The sequence below is a fragment of the Podarcis vaucheri genome, assembly GCF_965113315.1.
Source record: "Podarcis vaucheri genome assembly, chromosome: 6".
Lineage (NCBI taxonomy): Eukaryota > Metazoa > Chordata > Lepidosauria > Squamata > Lacertidae > Podarcis > Podarcis vaucheri.
In genome coordinates this window covers 54,498,914-54,523,124 of record NC_138764.1, presented here as the reverse complement: position 1 = coordinate 54,523,124, position 24,211 = coordinate 54,498,914, and the positions used below count along the sequence as shown (strand labels likewise).

General features: G+C 38.8%; 1 protein-coding gene and 1 long non-coding RNA gene across 4 annotated transcripts in view; one reads left to right on the top strand and one right to left on the bottom strand.

Moving 5' to 3' along the window:
- MAST2 (microtubule associated serine/threonine kinase 2) overlaps positions 1 to 24,211 on the top strand; it is a 150,027-nt gene that overhangs the window by 37,082 nt on the left and 88,734 nt on the right. The gene's annotated exons all lie outside the window — the stretch shown is intronic.
- Positions 9,913 to 22,228, bottom strand: LOC309534569. 3 transcript variants are annotated; one of them, XR_014220780.1, is made up of 3 exons: positions 22,115 to 22,228; positions 13,577 to 13,929; positions 9,913 to 10,096 (listed from the first exon to the last, which is right to left on the bottom strand). It is a non-coding gene; the product is annotated as an uncharacterized lncRNA (long non-coding RNA). The 3 variants fall into 3 exon arrangements; XR_014220781.1 differs by lacking the exon at positions 22,115 to 22,228 and adding an exon at positions 14,045 to 14,145; XR_014220782.1 differs by lacking the exon at positions 22,115 to 22,228 and having other exon boundaries at positions 13,577 to 14,141.

Below are 24,211 nucleotides of genomic sequence, written 5' to 3'. Positions count from 1 at the left end.
GCCCAATAGCAGGGGAAAGTGGGAGAGGGGAAAATATCACATAGCAGAGCAGTTCTGTGGGGGAGAATATAGGTTTGTTGCTCTGTACCATGTACTTTAAATTTACTTTAAATACTTAAATTTAGTCAGGTAATGCAAATATTTTCTGAACATGGGGTACCAGTGAGGATGTTTTAATTCTAGCAGAGGCTTCAGAACAATGCAGTCATGAAAAAGAGGAACTTGCTCTGGTCACTAGTAATGTCATAGGTCCAAAATTGTTTTTTTAATGTACTTGATTCATTGAAACAATTTCCCCTTCTGCCATTATAGGGGTTATCTGTATCAAGGATGTGGCATTTAATTCAGGCAATTCAATCATTTTGGATTGCTAAGAGTGAATATGTCTGTGCTTGAGATGGGTACTGTACTTAAAGGTGCTGAAGCAGAAAATACAAATTGTTTCTTTTGATACTTTTTAATTTTTCCTGCCTCTAAGTAAAGAGATAGGTTTTTCCAAGTGGGAAAGAAGCCTCCAAAGTTAATGATCTGCCTCATTCAATTTGACTCAACTTTGAGAGCGATGACCTTCATACTTTGTGGACAGATAATTCTAGGGGCCAGAATGCTAACCCAAATTTCCTGTTACCTCTCCCTTTATCCTTGAAACATACAGTTAAAAGCAAATGCAGCCTGGATGCACTTAGCCAGCTTTTTTCTCCTTCTTTTACATGGAGTGAGTAGTGCCAGTTAAAGTGTCTTGATTTTTAGGCCCTAAATACCCTGGGGATCAGGCACATCCACACTTTCTTTTTCTTCGGTTACTATAGTTTATGAATTATTAAAATGTAAATTCTGCCCTTCCAAGCTTGGCAAAGTGACTGGGTCAGGATTGAGCCCAGTGCTGTCACGAGACGGTAGTGGGTCCAGCTTAGGTTCCAACAGATTATGGGTCAGCTCAAACAGAAAGGGAAGCTTTGTACTGGTATCCTTTAACATCTGATGGCCAGCAGGAGACTGAAGGAGGTTGATGGAAATCTGAATTGTTCTGCCACTGCTACATTCTTGTTTGAAATTGTGGGTTTTCTTGACCTACTACAAAAATTAAAATGTTTCCTAGTCACAAGTGCATTTGCACATAAGGCTACACTGTTGTATTAGGGCTTGCCTGCTCCCCCAGGGTGGAGCAGCGATAACGAGAGCAAAAGCTTTCATTTCCATTTTTAACTAGCTTCAGTTGAGTGTTATGTCTGAACTGGGACAAACTGTGGTTTAGTCTTCATTATGGTTGGTTGATTGAAACAAACCAATTAAGATATAGTTAATGCTTTTGACATAAAACTAAACTGTGGTTAATTGAAAATGGAAGCAACATCTTCCAATCTCTCTCTTGTAGCTGTGTCAGAGGAGGAGAGGGGAACTCATGAGACTAAGTAGTGGCAGTATAAACCATAGTTCACCATTACATCCAAATGCCATTGACTATACTGTATATAGAGAAACCCTATCAAGCCTCAGGTTCATGGACTCTGCCTCATCCTTCTGCACAGTCACAAGGAGGAATTCAGAAACTAATGCTTCCAATTTCCATTAGCTATATTTTAAAGTGTTGCCTGAAGCTTTAACAGTACAGTGGTACCTCTGATTATGAATGTTTCTGGTTATGAACGCTTCAGGTTATGAGCTCTGATAACCCAGAAGTAGCTGCTCCTGGTTGCGAACTTTGGCCCAGAACGCGAATGGAAATCGCGCGCCAGAGGCCCCATTAGCAAAAGTGCGCCTCAGAATAAGAACGGTTTTAGCTTAAGAATGGACCTCCGGACTGAATTCAGTTTGTAACTAGAGGTACCACCGTAGTTAATCTTAGCTGTTTAAAAACAAAACAAAACAAAAAATCTGCCTTTATAAATCATGTTTAAAGCTGACTTGTTTCAATCGAACTATATAAATAGCAGTTATTCTATACTGGAAGTGAAAGCTTCAGAATTTATTGTGACTGCTCCAGAGGAGAAGACAAAGAGATGGGCAATGAGCAACTTCAAGGCCTGCTATCGCACATTATTCTTGTGCTAAATGATGAGCAATGTCTACTGTTAAACATGTGCACAGGAGGAATATTGGAGACTGGGCAAAATTTGCGAAAATCACCTTTACAAGACATTTCACACGTGGATTGGGATTACTGAGATATGGATGCTTGCAAGAGTGTGACGGTAATCATTCAAGTTGATTTTAAGATTTCTGTTTTATTTTGTTCTTTTAATCAGCTAGCTTCTTCTAAATCCTGTCAAGTTTTTAGGTACTCCCAAGTTCCGTGCATTTAGATTTTATTTATTTACTGTTTATAATATTTAAGTAGTTTTCTGCTGACAAGTTAGAGAAGAATAATGTGAGTAGGAAATCAGTGAAAGCCTTCTGTGCAGGATTTCTCTAATGACCTTCTGATTTATCCAGTCCTTTAAATTGCATTTTAAAGTAATACTGTGCACTTGCTTTGTTGCTCTTGATTTGCGTAGATTGTGTTTAAAAAGCAAAACCAATGAGGAAAAGTCTTTATTAGTGTTTTGCTGATGTGCAAAATAAGTTGAGTAAACTAATGTTTACTTTTATTCTCTGTCCTTTCATCTGCACCATATTGTATCAATGTTATAGGCTTGGTTATTTTACTCCTAGTTTGGTGGTGGTAAATAGTCAACAGGGTCCTTGGTAGCCTCTGTTGGTACTGCCAAATAATAATTGCTTGAATCCTTGTGGCCGTTAGAGAAATAGGATATATCACTTCTATTAATATCACCCCAGATGCAGCCATGTTTGTGCCAGAAATCCCTAGTCTATAGCAGAACCAGTTTTCCCTCTTGGCAGCATAATATGCTGCCAGCATGCTACAAAGCTGACTTTTTCTAATTTGCTCTGCTATCCATCTTCGCTATGTAAGAAATCTCACTTGTCACTTTAATGAGAGAGAGCATCTCGCAGGAAGGCAGCATGCATTTTGCTTAGCAAAACTGATGCCTAGAGGCAGAAATTGGTTATCAACCTTGTTGTTGTCAACCCTGCTTATTATTTTAAAAGGACTGAAGAGATCAGAATGTTACATGATACTCCCTTTTTTATATGTGTCTGGTAAGGACTGGAATGGTCTACCTATTCAGATCCTCTGCTTCAAGGTGTGGTTTACTAGCAATAACCTTTTTTTGCAGGTGTTTATCTGTTGTCTTACACATCTTAAATGACACATTCATGGTCTCCCTAGCTTATTTTCAGAAGGGACTGATTCCCAATGTTCTAACCTCCCACAACATTTTTCTGTGTTAGGTATATTGGTGATGCTGACACCCCCAATTCAAATGGGAATTTTGCTAATTCCTGTCTTGATTGATGCCGGAAGCAGACTAACAGGATTAGTACAGATGGCATAGCAACATCAGTATAGATGGTATAGCAACTGTAGTGTGAAAACAGGTCTAGGTTAATAGTTAATATCTCTTCTGTCAGATAGTTCTTATTCCTAATCCCACCCCAACTTCAATATTTTCCTTGTTAAGTACCATTGCAGAGGTCTTAATGGATGTGTGTTACAGGCCCTAGTGCTGTGCTTGACTAGAGTTGACAGAACAAAATAGATTGTAAAACTGCCCCCTTTGCACCATGTCCTGCAGGAATGCAAATGCATCAGAGCATCATCCACAGTACCTCCCATTAGAGATGCTATCTAACTCTGTATTGGAGTGTGGTGTTTGTCTCTTCTTGCAACTTGTTTGCAGTGACCAGTGTGGTATAGTGGTTAGTGTTAGAATAGGACCTGGGAGACCAGCGTTCAGATTCGCACACAGCCATGAAGCTCACTGTGTGACTTCAGGCCAGTCGCCATCTCTCAGTCTAACCTACCTCACAGGCTTATGGTGAGAATAATACACAGAGGAAGAGAACCATGTAAGCCAGTGGTTTTCAACCAGTGTGCTGTGGCACCCTAGGGTGCCTTGAATGATGGTCAGGAATGCCGCTGGCAACACTGGCCTTTGTCCCTCTTTCCTTCCCTCCCATCCTCTGATGCCCTCTCGTGTCTCTTCCTCCCAAAGGCTTGAACAGCTGTTCATTGCAGCAACCCTGGCTACAAGCTCCCCAGGCAAATGGTGCCTCTGGGACTGGCCAGGGGGTGCTTCCCAGGCCCCTGTGGGGCAGTGGGAGGAGGCACCTCTCTTTGGGGTAGGAGGGGCAGCTTAGAGACCAAGGAACTCCCAAGGAGAGTGGAGAAGAGAGGAGGCTGAAGGAACACTCCACAAGGGAGTGTGTTCGAAAAGGGGTGAGGGGCTTCCAACTCTGCAGGCAAGGGGTGCTGTGAAAAGAATGTAGTTGGTCAAGGGAGCCATGGTTGAAAACCTCTGATGTAAGTGACTTCAAGCTTCTTGGAGGAAAGGTGGGATATACAAGCTTGCATAAATAAATGAATAGCAACCCTGCTCAAGTGTTTATTTGTCTAGTGACAATTTCTTGAAATTTTTGCATTTTTTCCTGTTAGAGCAATTTATTTGGTGTCTATCTCCTATTCAGTAGATTCACAATTCCGACATGTTTTGTGATTCATAATACACTACTACCCTGTCAGTTTTTATCTGAGGATTCATAGTATTAAGTATTATGAATAAACAGATCCAAATAGAAGATAGTTTCTGCTTCTTGTACTTCATATTGTGTGTTCTTGTTCAATCAGTGGATGTGTTTTGAATTTAAGTCATCACAATTGCCGCTATATATGTTATTGAGAGAAATGAGTGGCTGACTTTGGAGGGAGACTGAGATGGCACAGCCATAAATCCAAAGTTTAGGTGATTGAGAAAAGGTAACAGTCCTCAGTTTATTTTAATCAAGCGGCTTAGTGACTCATTTTCCTGGTGTTCTTGCTCTTTTGCAATCAGATTAGTTTAGTAGACCAGATGCTGCTTTGGCAAATGAGCTCCTCTTATAACATTATTTGGGTTTTCAATAAGATGATAGCTTGGATGATGAAGGTTGTCTGGCATGTTTCAGCAAATGAGATGTGATGTAAAAGAAATCAGTTGGAACTTGACTGTAGTAGTTGGAGGAAAAAGCTCTTGTGTAGAGGTTTCTCATTAATACTTTAAAATGAACCAAATAGGACATTGATCTAAACTGAATAACCATGGTCAGCGGTTTGAATGCCCGCAATGGGTTGAGCTCCCATTGCTCAATCCCAGGTCCTCCCAACCTAGCAGTTTGAAAGCACACCAAAAAGTGCAAGTAGATAAATAGGTACTGCTCCGGCGGGAAGATAAACGGCGTTTCCGTTCGCTGCTCTGGTTTTGCCAGAAGCGGCTTAGTCATGCTGGCCACATGACCTGGAAAAACTGTCTGTGGACAAATGCCGGCTCCCTTGGCCTGTAAAGCAAGCTGAGCGCCGCAACCCCAGAGTCATTCGCGACTGGACTTAACTGCCAGGGGTCCTTTACCTTTATTGGGAAGGTAAGGAAAGAAATGAACTTGTTTCAAGACTGCGTTTCATAATATGAGTGGGCTCAAGCTTATGAACTAGAGTGCTTCTGTTTTATTTCTAGTTTCACCCCTTTCTCCCAGGCAGACTTAATTAGATTGCTTCCTTGTTGTAGTATGTTCTTCATATTTGAGCACCCTTCTTCGAATAAAGGCTTAACACCCTTATTTGGACATGATAGGAATTATCTTCATAAGGGACTGGCCTGCCTTCTGTACAGCTCTAAATTGCTATTGTTCCCTGACTTTTATATAGATCAGGGATGGGGAACCTTTGGTCCTCCAGATGTTTTTCAACTCCCATCAGCCAAGGGATGCTTTGAGATGTAGTACAACAGCACCTGAAAGGCCCCAGGTTCTGTCTCCGATACATATCTTGGGCTTATGTGTTTATCTTGACTGAGCTGCTGTAGATTTAGGGAGTCAAAGGCAGTTTTTTCTTTTCCATTGCTATGACAGGTAGTGATTGCAGGAGCAGAGTTTGCTTTGTTAGGGCAGAGGCCCTTGATTAGAGGAAATGTGGGAGCTTGTTAGAGGTTTATTTTATTAAGAACATTTGTAACTCACCCGTAATCCACATGCCTATTGGGATGGGATACATCAAATAAAACAAAAATAAAGGTTTGAGATGGAGTGATCTCTTCCTTTCCCATTGTCTTGTTACAGCAAGTTGACAAAGCTCAACCTTGCAAAAAAAAAAAAAAAAAGGTTGGGGAAATGGTAGTAATCAAGAGAGACTAAAAGTGGGGGCAGGGAGGGATACTGCATTGCATATTTTGTTCAGGTAAAACTAAAAAGCACCCATTGTATAGGGGACATCCCTCTCCCTCTATTCACAGCCTTGAAATTGACTAAAAATGCCTCTTGACAAAAACACCCACATACATAGTTGTAATTTCATGGGCATAGAGAAACATTCTTGATACTTTTGCTACATTTTTGAAACTCCTCTGCCTTATATGTTTGTCAAATACTGTATAGCATTGACCGTGTTTCAGAAGCAAGGCATTTTTTTGACACACAATTGTGCAGTTTCCTGATAGTTTTATTGTATTTTAATTTCTTACCCACTCTGATCCTCCTGCCTCAAATAGTATTTGTATTGTTGGCATCTGTCTCCAAAGACAATAGAATGTGCTTCCGGGGCGAAATTTAACCACTGGAAAATCACAATGCCTGCTGTAGCTGTAGAGGCCCATAACTGATAACTACTGCCTCCCTTGTTATTGTTATGTTAGCAACCACAAAGTGACCTTTCTGGGGTGCAAGCCCGGGGAGGTCCTGGGCTTCCCAGACGACAAACCCTCCCCCCTCGGCCTCGCTGATGTCGTCTAAAGGAAAGCGGAGTAATACAAGAGTTGGCTGCAAGAGTTGCTGGAAAGAGGCATACAAGATGCCATCCCACCGTTTTAGGGATGGTTACTGCAGAAATTACGCCTATAATTGGTTTTAAATGTTGGTGGAAGTTCCAAATGTACTGAAGTCTAGATTATTTAACACCCCCCCTCCCAATACCTTGTTGCTTCCCACTTTGCTGGCATAAAAGTACAAGAAAGCCCCACGTTCAAGTTGATGTTCTAAATATTTGCTTATAAAAATAATAATCCCTTGTACTCAGCTGTAGAAAGGAGTAACCCCCCCGCCACATGACAACAACATGCTCCAGTTGAGTACTGGTGACTACCCAATTGTAAATTTTAATAAATTGGGCGTGCTGGGCTGCTATATTTCTTCCAAAGTGACTAGTACGAGTCAAGTCCCTGGGGATGTTGAGAGTACAGTAGAGTTGCAGAAAGCAATGTTGTGCTTGATTAAGTTTAGACAGGTGATGGAGTGGTGTAATAAAATCTTTTTTGTTAAAGCTTGTTGTAACATGGAATGGAATGTAACACCCATGGGACTGATTTAAGAAAAAACATGCCCTACACATTGCCTTAAGAGGTGAATACAATAAATGTAAATTAGTTATGCTGCAAACATTGATTTGTCATGAATCTTGATAAATACATACTGTTCTTTTTATGTTCAATATTTCATTTGTAATGCTTGTTTATGTGTACCGGCTATTGTATCTGCAACATGACAAACTGAATAAAAATGAGCCCTTGGGGTGTAATTTAATACTAGATAGAGAGAACCCATTTGCAGGGTAGAAGAGGAATAAGGACACTGAAAATACTGTTGTTGTTGTTGTTGTTTAAAGTGCTTTAGTCTCTCTTCTATAATTCCCAATGAATTATTTTCTCTTTTAGTATTTTATTCCAAGGATCAACTTTAAATTCTATCTATCTGTCTGTCTGTCTGTCTTTCTGTCCATGCTGTTGAGCTACTGTTTTGGATAGTAATTGTGAGTAATGCAGGAGACATAAGACTAAATTGTGCATTAGGAATGTACAACTTATCGCAGCCTTTCTACAGGAAAGTTTATTCAAGGCAGCTTGCGATTCAAAACCAGAATTATGAAACAACAATAAAACAGTAAAAACAAATATTAAAGATAGAATCTGCTTGCAGGGTTAGAACAGGAATTAAGATGCCGAATTTTTCTTTTCTTTTTTTGAGATGCTAGAAACTACTTAACAGATCAGTCTAAAGGCCTGTTCTCACAATGGCCATCAAGATGCCTATGGAAATATTTCAATCTGAACATGAAGTGGATAGTCCTCTCCTTCTATTAGATATTGTTAAATATTCTATTAGGTATAATATCTGTATATTGTTTTGCCTTCTATTAGATACAAGATCTGTATAACATGTTTTGTCCCACATTTTCTTCCACTTACTATGTAGCTTTGCTCCTTTCTACTCCACAGTCTTTCCTTTCTGGTTCACTTGCTGTTTTAGACCTATTCCTTTCCTTTCCCTTCCTGCCCTCTGCAGCACTCTGTGCACCCTGAAAATCTGCTCTGGAGGGTCCTCCAACGCTCTGGAGAAGATTTTGAGGGTGTGTGGATGGCTGCAGGATGGGTAGAGACACAACATTGGACACAACTTTATGATATTGCTGACATTTGTAAAGTAAAATATCATTATGTTTATGTATTCCTTTTATTATAACTTTATATTTATAAATATATATAACTTTATGCTGCTTCGCCTGTCCTTTTTGTTTCTCTTGTCAACTTACTAATTTGATACCATCTCTGAGTGTTAAAGATTAAGAGGGCCTTTATAATTGGTTTTATATGATATGGCTTATATAGTGGTATCTCGGGTTACATACACTTCAGGTTACATACGCTTCAGGTTACATACTCCGCTAACCCAAAAATAGTATCTTGCGTTAAGAACTTTGCTTTAGGATGAGAATAGAAATCGGGCTCTGGCGGCACAGCGGCAGCAGGAGGCCCCATTAGCTAAAGTGGTGCTTCAGGTTAAGAACAGTGTCAGGTTAAGAACGGACCTCCCGAATGAATTAAGTACTTAACCCGAAGTACCACTGTAGATCCTTACAAAATTGTTCCTTGTACAACCTTTGAACTCTCTTCTCTCGCCTCTGTTCCTGTTCTGGTGCCCTTTGTCCATTCACTCCTGAGAGCCAGCAGTTGACAGCTAGATTAATCCAGCTAACTAATAATTCACACAGTTGGTTACGTGTGCACAAATGTGCAGAATTAGCTTTAATCTTGGTTTCTAACCTGATTTAAAAAGCAAACTAATTAGTGCTGGTTCAGACATAATGCTATACCATAGTTCACATTAACAGGAAAAATGGGAGGGAACACACTGACTACACACTCTCAATGCCCTACTAGAGTTAGAAAATAGCTAGAGTTTATGCCTACATTTGACCTGCTTTCAGCCAGGGTGGCATGTAGGCTCATGTATATTGAACAACTCAAAAATCTGGAGGTATACGTGCATAGTGTTTAAATATATTATTCCTTTGTACTGCTGGAGTAAGGACTGGATTGTTTACTAAAAAACATTCTGTCCGTATTTGTTTCCTAAAGGATTTATTTTCCTTCTGTCCTAAATAATTCCTGGTCAGCTATAATTACTGCTTTCAGTAGGTACATTAGTTTATTGATCTTTTTGAAAGCATGTATCCTAAAGGAAGAGAAGGCTATATACTTATCTCAGAGTCATGAAAATGTAATAGAAGAAAAATGCAATTGTCAACTTTGCTGAACTGATGCATAGTAAGTAGATAGCTCTTTGGCAGATGACTGGTATCTGTAAGAGATCTCCAATAATTGGCTTCTGTTCACTGGATTTATGGCATTTACTGCCTTCATAAATGTCTTAAATTGCTTTTGTCCAAGTTGAATGATATCTTGCATTTTGCCCTTCTATTTGCATTCTCTTGATTGCAACATGATTGAAAACATGATTGTCAGCTTGTTTAATATTATGAAATATAGATCTTGTTTCTGCTGTTCACTCTGGATATGATGTAATGTTTATAGTATTAAATAGACAATGAAAAGAAAGGATTAGAGAACAATTTACTGATTTATTTATTGAGTACAGGGAATATGCAGAGTTCCAGTTTGAAAACAAAAATGTGGACACTGTAGATGGTTTGTTTTCACCCTCTGGTCCTTTATTCCATGGTCCACTGGGTTGGCTAGCCTTCCTGATGCTGGTTTCTGTACCCTCCCTTTTCCTGATTATTGACAGATGAGGGAGGTAGAGCAAGAGGGTGCAGAATTTGGATATCCAGAATGATCCAACATGAAAGAAGGATGAAGACAATTGTTACTGCTAGATATTAATTTGGACAAAGCCTTTAAGGTTTTCAGAATAAAATCAGCAATAGTTTTATTGATTCTAATTGTATTTTTTTTTAAAAAAAACCATTGGCCATGCTTGGGTTGAATATTTTCTCTCTCTTTAGCTAATGTGCATTAACGGTCTGACAGTAAAAGGAGTGTTGATTTTAAGCTTCCCTTTTCACTGTCCTTGTGCAGTCCTTGGTGTTTATTTAGTTTTTTTCTTATGTATAGTTTGCCATTTCATTCGAACATTCAAAGCATGGTTTGCCCTAGGTTTGTAAACTAGGTTGATCCTGGTTTTACAGAGCAAGAGCAAAACATGGTTTGTGATTTAAAATGGAATTATGGGCTATGGTTTGCTGCAAACAAGAAAGTAACCAAATTTGCACAAAGGGAAGTTGAAACATTATGGTGTATTCTGCATCCTTCATACATATTCTCTCTGCAGCAGAACAGGAACAGGTACTTCCTGCCTACAGTTTGGGTTGTCCAGCTCACCCCCTTCTTGGCATGGCATTTTAGTTTTGGATTTTTGTGTATCATGGCAACCTGTTGTTGGTTGTATGTTACTATTACTTTTACCCCCAGGAAACCTGAAAGCTGAGAAATGAAAACACACAAAAAAACAAAGCTGATTCTTTCTGTAATCCTCCAAAGTTCTCATGCCTAAATATGTCAAAGATAGAAAACATTTAGTGTCCTCAAGCTCCTAAGTATATTCTTTGCTTCTAGGTATTCTGCATTGTGAAATTTGCATGTAATTCAATAATTCATGCTTTTATTTTTTTATTCAATAAATGAATTATTCAATTCTCAGGATGAAAATGTGACTTATTAAAAAGTTAGCTTGATAGTGCTAGATTTTAGAAATATGTCATTTTCTCTTTTTTCTTCTATTTTTTGTAGTAATATTTTTTAATTGAGATTTTCTCATAATACAGTAAAATTACAACTACAAAAGATACAAAACAAAGAAAAAAGAAAAGAAGGGGACCATAGAGATAAAGAGAGGAAGAGGGAAATAAAATAAAAAGCAAAAGAAGAGAAACATTAGCAGAAATATATGATTTTCAAAGTGATAATATAAATGTTTCTGCATCACAAATTGGAATTTTGGGTATGCCCAAACTTTTCCCCTATGCATTTCCTTCTTTGCCTTTGCCATTTTTATATTATAGTTAGGGTTTTAAGACTGTGGTAAAATTGCATCTATCCTTGTTTTGTCATTTTCTTCACTATATGTAGAATATTTTTTAACTTTGAATGTTCATATTACTTTAAGTTATAGAAAGGTTGGAGTCAGCTGTTCAGGATAGAGGCTTTGATTGCATGGAGTTATGGTCAGAAAAACCGTTTTGCAGACAAATGCTTCTTTTAATATCACTGAAGCTCAAATAAGTATGGCACCTAGATTAGCATAGCAGGGAGGTGATAATGGATTCTGTACTGATCCTTTTTGCCCTTTCCTTCATCAGTTACATGGCTAGGAGAGGTAATTGCTTTAGCATGGAAGGCTTTAGAGAACATTTGAAGTAACTGGGTTGTACATGTCTGGGATAGATGTGTTAATTCTTGCATTAATAGGCTTCTTGTACTGCTTACATCAGGATGTAATAGCCATTTATGAATTGAAGTGAATTGGAAATATATTTCTGACTTGGTTCAGTATCTAAAAGAAAACCACAGTCCCTATGACTTTTATTTGAAAGTGAAGGTAAGTGACCTATAAGAAATGGATCTCTTTTAGGGCCATATCTTTATTGGGTCAACCAAAATGACACAAAATAGTTTAAGCTTTCAAATTCTCCAGAACTCTTCATCAGGTTAATAAAGCAGGAGAGGAAAAAAGTTGGCTGGTAAAAGTAATGAATCTGCATCTGTAAGAGTCTTAAGATGGATTGTGGACAGATACCGCAGATCATTAAATGAGGCTCTGTAGGTTTCCAGTTGCACCAGGGTCTTTGGGGAGAGAGAAACACTCAATAGCTGATTCTCCGCCTCTAGAAATACAAAAGCCAGCTAAAACCCCTTGTTAGGTGGATACTGCCTAATGGCTCCTGTATTCTACATTTTCTCCCCAGCCCCACTTTGTTTACCATCTAGTTTGGTGAAGAGTTCTGTAGAACACATAAGTGTCATTTTTGTGACAGTTTGGTTTACTTAAGAAAGGATATTGCTTCAATATGGATTTTTTCCCTGATGGGTCATAACAATTAACTTTATTTTGAGTAAAAGTCACAACTAAAATATGTCATTATTTGTGTTTTCTTTAACTGAAGGTTATTTTTGCCATTTGTTAGGGGATTTGAAATTTGAAGGTGGGTTATCAATAGCTAAATAAAAAAATAATAGTGGCATACACACCAAAAGCAAGTTAGAAAAAAGTTTATGCAACTCTACCAAAGGGAAGACATACATTTCAAGATTATAATTTTATCCAGGAAATAGTGTGAATACAGTAAAGACACTAGATCCCAAAATATTTGGGGGTAACATTATTGAAGTTCTGTTTGTCCCACAGTCAACATAATTCAGTTTTGTAAATCTGTTCCAAATGTATCCTAAAGGAATGCTCTTTATTCAAGGAGTTCATATAACCTCATCCCGTTCTGTCTTGGTTACTATTAATGCTTTTCTTGCCTAAACAGTAATTGTTTATACAGATGGGGAGCTCTTCATTCTTTCCTAAGAGTTGCAGTAATATTTTCAGATAGGAAGCCTGTCTTCATTTAATAGATTAAAATAAGAATTTTTAAATTAATTATGGGATTTAAATGGCTCTTTTATTTCAATCAATCCCTTAACCTTTCTACTTGACTCACACACTCATCTAATAGTAAGTGTAGCCCTAGAGTTAGAACCTCAGACTATATATATATTTAATATTTCCAAAAATTATACCTGAAACATACAAACTAAAAGTCGGCAGCAAAAAAGCATAGTCAAACTCAGATTTGTGCCAGTAATAGGACACAATATAGGACTGCAAGGGGGCTTTGGGCTTGAGCTTCTTGAACTTCAGCCCCTTATAGCACCTAGAATATCACTTTTGCATCTGAGAAACTGCAAACAGAATTTTGAGATGTGTTTGTTGCAAGAGTGCTGTTTTTCAGTGAAAAAAAGTCTTTTAGGCATACGTAAGCCCTCAGGTGTCCTTAAAATATCTCTTTGGAGCCCAACCATATAATTTACCCTGCAGAAACAGTAAGAAAATGCAGAGTACTCAACTGATTGCAAATACTAACTTTAAGACGGACAAAATATTTGACAATAAAGCAATGCCTGCGGACAAAATGGAAACAAAATAATTAACAAAGTCATTGTTAAACAGAATTCTTCATTAGCTTCCCAGAGAAAATGATGATAATTACCATTGCTTGATCCCAGAGAGACTCAACAATTAGTTCTTTGCTTGCAGATTTTCTATCATCACTGTCTTTAAGTTAAGAGCTGTAATTCAGAGATTGTTAGAAAAGTCCCTTGTCTTCTTCCAATGTGTAACTTTCAGTGTATTTGCACTGCAGTTACTTGCTTGCAGCATCTTGCAGCTAAATATATCAATATGCTACTTTCAGTAGTTTTGGTGGAACCATAGTTCCTCAGCAGATGAAAGATGCTTCTCTAACTGTTAGGGTACAGTTGATCTTGGTGGCACAGGCAGGTACACTGTATAATGGTTCCTACGTTCAGTTACAAAAAGCTGATTTTGGCTAGACAGGCCTCACTGTAGGTGAAGAGAGAAGGAAAAAAAGTGGTGAAAAGGAATAGAAAAACGGCAGTCGCAAAATCATATAATAAATGGAACCAAAAACAATGATGATAAATAAAAGAACAATTACTCCTCCCCAGAGAATCAAATTGAGCACAAAACAAAATGCAAACACAGCCAGCCCTGCAGGGAAACACAAAAGTGCAGTCACAGCCGCTATCGCCATCTTGCCATTATAAATATCCTTGCTCTTGAGCTGATTAAGGTAAGTCCTTTTCAAATCAAGCTCTGGCAAGCTGGTTTGCTATTTATAATGTGTCATCTATGTCTCCAAAGTACCAGTCTGAGAAAAAACTTGTTTAGATGAGACTGTGCTTTTCACAGAATAAACTTACAATAATAACATATTTTGAGATGAAGTATTTACAGTAATACAGTTAAGGAATAATATTTTGCTTTTTAAGCCATCATTCTGTTCTCTTTATTGGGCAGCCATCTAAATGGTAGATAATTGTCAACTCTGACCCTTCCCAGAATGTATAATAAACTGTCTGTCCCATAAGTGCAGAACCCAGAGCATAATATGACTCTTGGAAGTGACTCAAATCATGTGTTAGCATGGAAGGCAAAATTCTGTTAGAATCAGGTGTGCGAGTGAGAGAGAGAGAGAGAGAGAGAGAGAGAGACTCTTTACCAATCTCTGTATCTTGCTCTCATGAGGAATAGCTGGAAACCATCTGACTTGCAACTTGGGTTAATTACCCATTTGTAGTTGTTTAATTTGCCTTGTGGGGTTTGCTTAGTAGAATGATCAATCACAGAAGTTAATTCCCTTGAACATTTTATTAACTAAGGAGGAATTACAAAGTATTAATGTTTTCATTATGATGCATTAACCAAAGATCCATCACTTGAGAATTAAACCTTAAGATGGTTAAGAGTGCAGTCCCATACAGACTTATATGGAAGAAATACTCATTGTACACAGTGGGGCTTATTTTTGTGTAAATATGGATAGGATTATGCTGTGCTTCTCCCTCTACTTAAAACTAAAAATTCCAATATGTGCTTAACTATATATCTTTGCATGCAGGTGTAGTGCAGACTGTATAGTTTTCAGACTGTCTTGCCAGTCTTTTTGGATATTGTGTGCAAAAAAATCTGCTAGATTAAATTGGTATGTTAGCTTTCATAGAATCACAGAACTGTAGAGCTGGAAGGGACTCTGAGGGCCATCTAATCCAACCTCCCTGCTTTGCAGGAATCTTGTGCCTTCTGATGGGACTTACAATAATAATAATATACTAATAATTTATTATTTATACTCTGTCCATCCAACTGGGTTATCCCACTACCCTGGGCCGCTTCCAACATAATATAAAAACTCAGTAAGACATTAACAATAAAAACTTCCTGATACAGGGCTGCCTTCAGATGTCTTTGGAAAGTAGTATAGTTGTTTACCTGTTTCACATCTGATAGGAGGGTGTTCTACAGGCTGGGCGCCACTACCAAGAAAGTCCTGTGCCTGGTTCCCTGGTTCCTTGATTTGTAACAGTAAAAATAATTTATTTGTAAATGGTAGGTTTGGTATTGATTTCATCAGCATAGTGCAAAGATTGATAAAACCATATAGTTTAGAAAAAGAAAGCAGAAAGCCATGTTTAGAATTCTTTAGTCCAGTTCAGATGAAATACAAAACCATGGTTTTTATCACTATACAAATGAGCCTAATTGAGCACCCCCATCCCAAAAGGACTCAGCCAAAAAGGACTTTTCACACTGCTCAGCAAGATAGGATGCCCACCTAAGCTTTACAGAATGAATGTACCGTATTTTTCCACAAGAACATTGAATGCCTTCCCCCAGTTTCCTTTGCAATATTCTTTTCCCTGTTGCTCTCATATGCCTTTAGCTTGGCTGAAGGCGGTGTGTACTTTCATTTGAGGAGTGACGGGTCTGTTGAACCTGGCACATCACCACACCAAAACAAAAGTGTGGCAGGCCCTTATCTGAGAGGTCTTGCTTGCAGATGATGCAGCTTTGACAGTGCATTCTGAGGAAGCTCCACAGAGGCTCATCAGCTGTTTTGCCCAAGCCTGCAGGGAGCTCGACTTTAGTAAAGCTAATTTGAGAAGATAATGTAATCTTAAATCTGAATCAACATGTACGTGTGTACACAAACATAATTCCATGGATCTTTGGAGCCTGGGCTTTGTTTATAAGTCTGCGGTCACTTACAGTAACCCCAGTGAGTGCAGGGGCAGCCAGTTTGCTTTTCTGACAGTTACAAAAAAAGAGAGTTCTTTGGTTTAGTTTTTGGAGATCTTGTGATCTTTTCCCCTAAAAGGTCAAAACTAGACATGATGAAAGCGGTCACCTTTGTTCATGCATGTGTCTGTCATGCTTATGTATATTTATTTATTTAGAAATATTCTGCTTGATTGTAAACAACAACCTCAAAGTGGTTTTATATAGCAAGAGTAGGTGTCTATTCTTTATTTTATTTATTATTATTAATTTGTTAATCACCTTCTACATCATTGTCTCAAGGAATGTACAATAAGAACAGCATCAGAATGAATGCTTAGGTATGAGGAGGTGAGCCTTTCCCCTTCCTTCCCCTTGCCTCATCACGAGCTCTTGTTTTTGAAATCAGAAATGAGCTAAACTTGGAGAAATGTGTCTGGTGCAATGGAGCATGGAGAGGTATGGTGAGGGCAGGTAGGAAGAGTTTGCCATCCCATATTTGTGCATTCGCTTTGATGTAAAAATGAGACTGCTATTCTTGCTTTATGCATGAATAGGGTGGATAGGTAAAGAGAAATGTGGCTGCCCTGTCATGTCTAGTTTCATGCTGATCTATTCAGTAGAACTGATTTCCAGAGGGGAAGTCGTGTTAGTTTCTTGCAAAAACCCCCAGACTTGCAGCACTTTAAAGACTAACAGATTTATTATGACATACGTGTTCATGGCTTCTTGTCTGCTCCATCAGATGCTGTATTATCCCGAATTGCAGGTACATATATATATGTGGTTCATGAATATACACTATTGAAGAGTTTAGTATGAAATTGGACATGGCTGGGCTGATGTAGAGGAAGATTGTAAGCAGTGAGCTCCAAAGGAGAGGATATGCAGAAAAACACAACAGAACTATTCACAAAAAGCAGTAGTCGATAACACAGGAATCCTGCCATGGCAGCAGTATTTTGAGGGCATCTTCCAGGATCCATACTACCCACCGCCTCAACATATTAGCAGCTAGATCCAGATTGATATATTTTTCATTCACACAGAAAACTAGTCTTTTTCTACAGTGACTACTATTGCGAATGCTCTGACGTTACGGTTACCAGATTTTTTTCAATGAATTCGGGGACATTTTCCAACTTCAATGGATTTTGTATGGGGACTGATTTGTAAATCTGAGGATTGTCCCCAGGAAACGGGGACATCTGGTAACCTTATGTTGCTTATTGAACAGGGCTATGTCCTGAACTGCTGCTGCCCTTTGTTCTCTCTGCCAGCAGTCATTGGTAATAATAATAATAATAATAATAATAATAATAATAATAATAATAATAATAATTTATTATTTGTACCCCACCCATCTCGCTGGGCTTCCCCAGCCACTCTGGGCGGCTTCCAACAAAGATAAAAAATACATTAAAATGTCACACATTAAAAACTTCCCTGAACAGGGCTGCCTTCAGATGTCTTCTAAATGTCAGGTAGTTGTTTATATCTCTGACATCTGATGGGAGGGCGTTCCACAGGGCGGGCGCCACTACCGAAAAAGCCCTCTGCCTGGTTTCCTGTAGCTTTGCCTCTTGCAGTGAGGGAACTTCTAGAAGGCCTTCGGCGCTGGACCTCAGCATCCTGGCAGAATGACCTGTGAGTTTGAGTACCATCTAGTACAGGGGAAGAAATGGTCCTTTTTCTGCTACCTCCCTGAATTGTCCACCTTCCACTCCACCATGCAGTGGTCATTAAATTTTTGTGGCCATGTGCCACCGTTGTACATGCCCTTTTGCTTTGTCATGAATAGGTGAGAAAGCTAGCTTTCCTCTCATTTTAGCTATTGGTACATATGCCGTACTTCTCTGCCTGTCAGAAAAGGAGTTCCCCTCAATAAAATTCAGAACATTTAGTTGTTTGAGAACAGCAAAACTGGATGGTGGTGTAGTCCTGGTGTCTAGATGGAATTAAAGCTGAAAAGGTGTATTGTTGCACTTTCTCTGAAGTATTGAGAGTTTCCAGATCCTTGCTTGGAGATAGTGCCTATATGTTCACATGACTCACTGCAATAAGTGCTTATGTTTTGGAGTTGTAGAAGGTGGGAAATGAAATAGTGGAAAAGTGGAGGGCGGGGGAGCGCAAGTACTGAGGAAGGATCTGCAGCTAATGTTTTATGAAGATTAGATGAAAGGCTTGAGACATGCTGAGGCATATTCGGCTTCTGGGCTTATTAAAAGTGTTTTAATGGGAAGGAGAAAGTTGTCACTCTGGTTGATCAGTGGATTGCATTTGATAACGTTCTGATGCTTCTGCATCAGAAAATTTAATATTTAAGTAAAAAACCCACAGTCTGGCTACAACAGCTGCTTGTACTTTCTCCGTTGCTTGTTTACCACTCTTCCTTAAGTTAATTATTTTTTCTTTCTTTTGTCAGGGAAATGCAGGGAGAAATTGGTCTGCTCAAGAGTTCAGGTCAAACACTTGAAAAAACCCATCAAGTCTTTGTTCCGCTTCAGCTGAGCAAGCAGATATTCCCTTATGGTTACATGGAGCCTTGTGGAATAGTACAGAGAGGGCACTAGAGATTATGAGCAATGCTTTGAGGAACAGAACATTGTCTTTTAATTAAGGCATTTTAAAGGGTCGAACTAGGTATGGCTGGAAATGGGCATACTCTTTTCACAAATCCACCACACTCACATGTTCACAGATAAAAGGGAGTGGGGGGGGGATTTGCTTTATCAGCTGAAGATGTAGGAAATGATGGCTCCACCATGTCTGCAAGGCTGAGAACCTAGTGTTTCAAGCCTGGCAGGTGTCATTCATATCTTTGCTCTGATGGTTATATAATGACATTAGTATAGGACAGCTTTTAAAAAATGCTTGGAGATGGCAACTGGTGCACAGTGTGATATGTCTCTTCTGAAAATGAAGGTCTATCAGGATCAATTATACAGGTTCTGTATATACAGGAAAATGTTTTTTATTGGGCCAATTGGTAAATTAAGCATAATTTCACAGAAGCTGTGAGGTAGGGTGGCAACATTTTTCTTTGGAGGGCCACAGCTTTGTGAGCTTATTGGAGGCAGAAGTGATACAGAAGGCTAAACATGAATTTAGCACATGTAGCACGTGTAAGCGGCTCCTCTCCCCTCCCGCTTTGCTCCTTTAAAGAAGCAGGCACTCTGTCCCTCTCTCCTCCCCATTTAGCGGCTCTTCTCCCGCTGGAAACCATGGAGGAGGGAAGCATTTGTTCCGTAACACGCACAGACATTTCCCCTTACTTTCTAGGAAGAAAAAAATGTGTGTAATGGAGCGAAAACTACAGTAGATACTATTAGCAACGTCCCCTCTGTAATGTTGGGGGAATCCAAACCATCAGTATATTCATAGGCAGATAAGACCTTTTTAACCAGTCATGACTGGGCTTTAGTGAGCAAAGTGCTAAGTTACTAATGTTTTATATAGCACTACCAGTATGCATGGCATTTTTTTCTTGCTGCAAGAAGGCAAGTCTTTGCTCTGCTTTGAAGGGCTTAAAATTAAAGGTTTGACACAGGTGTGAAAACAGGTAAGTGAGAAGAACAGTCGGGGTTTTTTTACATTGTTAGGCTTCATTACAGTGGGGTATGAGAACATTCAGCTGGGGCCACACTTCTGTGTGCCATGAAGTATGTAGAATTCCCTAAATCTCAAATTACTTTGGGTTTTGTGGCTTCTTGGTGACACAATACACTTTAAAAAAAACAACTAAGTTCATAACTTTTGTGAATGAATTTTCAACTTAATGTAATGGTTTGTGTGTCACTTTATATCAAGCACTAGTAACAAAATTACCTGAAAGAGAATTCCACCAGTTTCTGCTTTGATGACAAAATATTTATACTTGGGGAATTTACGGCTTCTATGTTTTGTATCATTGGTTTCGATCTCTTACCCCACACATTTTTACCATAGTTTTGTACATATTCAAAATTGCTTAGCAGTAAACTGCAGTTTTACTTTAATGAGAAGTCATAGTTAATAATTGTATCATACTGAGGGGAGGGGAGACTAAATTAGCACATGTTTGTTTCTGGATTTGGTCATATTCTGTAGCAGCAGCGATGATGTATTTGTTCTTGATGCATGCCCAGTCTTGGAAAGCATGCTTTGTTCAAGATGAATGTGTGCTTATTCAAGTATTCTTTGTAGAATATAGATACTGTTTCTACTAGTGGTTTCTAAAAGCTCATATTCATAAAGAGGGTTTAGAACATTATCATGTGAGGCATCATTGTACTATAGTTCTGCTGCTGTTATGATGCCTGCGTGCTTTCAAAGCCAGATACCGATCAAGTAATGCTCTTCTGAGAATGCTACAGTAGAAACACAACTTGCTTTCCTAAGCCTCACAAGATATACTGAAAATGAGTGGTTTCCTTTTTGTTCTAATTTCTCAGCATTTGTGAAGTTTTCAGTAGTAGGTGAGAGGGTGGGAATTTCTGCTTTTCTAGGAGCTAAGCAGGTCTGAACACTGGAAAATCGAATCCGATTGCTCTTACATCTGAGCTGTGATTGCTCCATGAACATAGGTGCACAATAAAATACTCTTTATGGTGACCAGTGAAGAATTAGTAATTTGAACCCTCTGTGTTCTTTCATAATAACCGCACGTTGAAACATAATATTGACTTCTCCCAAAATAAATAAGCTTAATACCAAGTATTCTTGTTGAACTTGGAAATATGAGCCATTAATATGTTTTTATACTAGGGAAATGCCAGTTGGTACACTCTTAAACATTTTTTGCCAACAAAGCGGTGGTTTGTCAAAAGAAAATAATAATGCTGCCTGGTAGTACTGATTAATTGCTGCTGTATGCTGTGTCATTGAGGTTTGCACCTTTAGCAGCTTGGGAATTCTAGTCTGAAGTGTAACGAGGAAGAAACATTTAAATGTGATGTAGTCATTGAAATCTTGCGCTAAAGTTAGTGAGAGAAGTGAAAATTTAATATAGATGAATCTTAAAAGAAGGTTCTGATGCAAAAGGAAAATGTTTTTTATTGGGCCAATTGGTAAATTAAGCATAATTTCACAGAAGTTATGAGGTAGGGTGGCAACATTTTTCTTTGGATTGCCACAGTCCTTCAGTGGTAACTTGAACCAGAAGCGGGGAGAGCCAGAGTTAAATTAGGTAGGGTCAAAGTCAAAAGCGCACAGGGCCCCCTTTTCACTATTTCTGCCACACTTCCTCCTCTTTCGGCTTTATCCCCCCACCTGGTTGCCCTCTGTAGGGGTAAGGATTAGCTGACACACAGTGCTCTCACATGGTGCATTTGTGTGTTAAATCAGGATGTGGAAATCTATTTCGATATTGGTTCTATTGCTTGGGAAGGAGTCTTGAGTGAGTGATTGTTGCAGGCACCCTTGGATGAGCTGATATTTTGGAGCTGTCTCAGTCTGGTTTCATTTTAGGAACTTTTTTGTCATTCTTATGTATTATGTATTATATCCCAAGAGAAGCCCATTCTGTTGGATCCTTAGGTGGCTTTTGATGCTATTTGACAATGGCAGCTCTGCCTTGGTTTGGGATGGGAGCACTATATTTCAGTGGTTCCAGCCCTACTTGAATGGCCAGTTTCAGAAAGTGGTATTTGGGAGACTGCTGCTTGTTCCATTTTGTCTCCCATACTTTTTAGGCTTTTCATGAAAACATTGAATGAAATGAGATTGGCACACTTAACTTCTAACACCCAGATTTGTTTCTCCTTCCATCAAACTTAAGGGAGGCCATGGAGATTCTAAATTGAGCTCATTAATGGACTGCTTGAGGGCCAATTAAGTGAAACTTAATGGCTTGTTTTATCAGGGCAGAGGTGCTCCATATGTAATTGCTCTCCCTCTGAAAGATATGTTTGGAGGTACCAACCGATTCACCATTGTCACTGGATGCCCAGTAGAAGCCCATGGTACTTACCTTTTTTCAGCTGTTCCTGGGGTATCAAGTATGACCTTTCCTGGACAAAGACAACCTAGTCATAGTTATGTGTCCCTTGGTGACTTCTCAGTTGGACCTCCCACAATGCATTGCATGTGGAGCTGTTACTGAATATCATTTGGAAGCTTCGGTTAGTATTAAACACGGCTGCTAGGTTACCTGTTGGGCTGGCAATAGGGAACATTATCTCACCAATACTTAAATAATGATACTGGCTCAAAGTGCTGGTTTATATCTATATGTATTTAAATAGCTTAGGACTTAGTACTTGTATAGTATTTTGTGCAAATAACTACATTTGTAAGGTTGTTACAACCTTAAAACACACCTAGACTGAAGTAACTAGGGCAATCTAAATTTGTGTTTTGGCAGCCAGAGTACTCTTAAGAAATGGACAGTACACTTGACTCAGCTGTGCTTTCATGTTTCCTTCTAATTTGTATGCAGGGGTTTATTTGAGACAAAGCATTAAACATAATTAGTACATTTAGGAATAGATTTATTGAACTGTGGAGAATTACTACCAGGGTTAAAGCTGGTCGCAGCTTGACAGTATATTTATTAGGTTGTTATTTCTGTATGAGTAGATGGAAACCTTTTTCTTAACTAGCAAAAGACCTTATTCTTTCATATTATCTGTACATTCAGAATGCTATGAGTAAGCTGGGACACCAATAATATGCAGCTTCCAAACTTGAAATGCTTCATTAGCTAGGCTGGCATACTAATTTCCCTGCTGTGATTCCTACTGGTATCCATGAATATATAGCTGTGTAAAGTATTGCCAAGCTTTTCTTAAGTGACATTTGAAGGGAAGAGATGAATTAATTCAATTGTCCTTAATCATCACACATTGTGAGGACAGTTTCTAGTGCTTTGCATCACCAACAGTCTGATAGTCAGGACAGATTTTGCATGTCATTGTACTTTGGAGACAGATAATTAACTATCCAGGTTCTACCTACCCAAATCCAAGAAATCCACAGCAAGTGAGGTTTGAGCAGATAGAGTCAAACTGTTTCCAAGAGAGGAAGAGTAACTGGTTCAGCCCTCCAGCTGCTGATGGCTGTGACTTCAAGGAAAACTGCTTTCCTTCATACAGAATTTTCAAAGGACAGTGGATGCCTCCGTGGTTTGGGAGAGTGAGGTGGAGGGTGCCCCAACATTAAGCACAAGGAACTGGAAGAATATTTTCACCTTTATGTCGTTACAGGATGCAATCAGAATTTTCCAAAGAGAATATGGAAATTAAGGTTAAGGGCTGTAGCTCAGTGGGGTAAAACACATGCTTCTAAGGCAAGAGGTTTTAGGTTCATACTTTCGGTATCTTCAGGTAGGACTGCCAAAGACTGTCTCAAATCCCAGAGAGCTACTGCCAGCTCAGTTGACATGCCACCGTCAGCATAGTTAATGGTTTATTGTGAATGTGACTTTTTGAACTATTTTTCCTCCACCTTGCTAGTGTGTGGAGGAAACAAGAACATACAGATTATAGCTTGCTGAGAGTGAAATGAACCATGAATCCTGGTTTGGATGCAACCCTGAGCCCAAAGATAAAACGGTTTGCTGTTAATAGGAAAGAGCAAAACTGATCCGAAAGGTCCATTCGAATTACAGCAGTGTAAACCATATAGACTCAGTGGACCAATATAACTGGCTATGGCATAAACAACAACTCAGCAGGCAGTCTGGTAAATAAAATTGCATGAAATGTCAGAATTACATTAAATAGGTAAGTTTCCCCCAGGATTAAAAAGTAGCATAATTGTGGTGTTTTTTTCTGTAGTAAACGTTTACCGCAAATATCTCTGGTTTCAGAACACTACTAATCTTTACCTATCTATATTGCAAGATTGTCAAGTAGGATAATGATACCATCTAGTGGTAAAATATTATATTTACAACATAAAAATAAATAGGTTTATCTGAAACAGAAGCATTTTTTAAAAATGAATTCTATATCATACGTCTAATTTACACCCAACATCTTTGTGAAAACAGTTCAATGCATGTACTGTATCTGTTCAATGTGAAAAAAATTCTTAGCTTCACTTAATATGCACTAATATGCTTAAT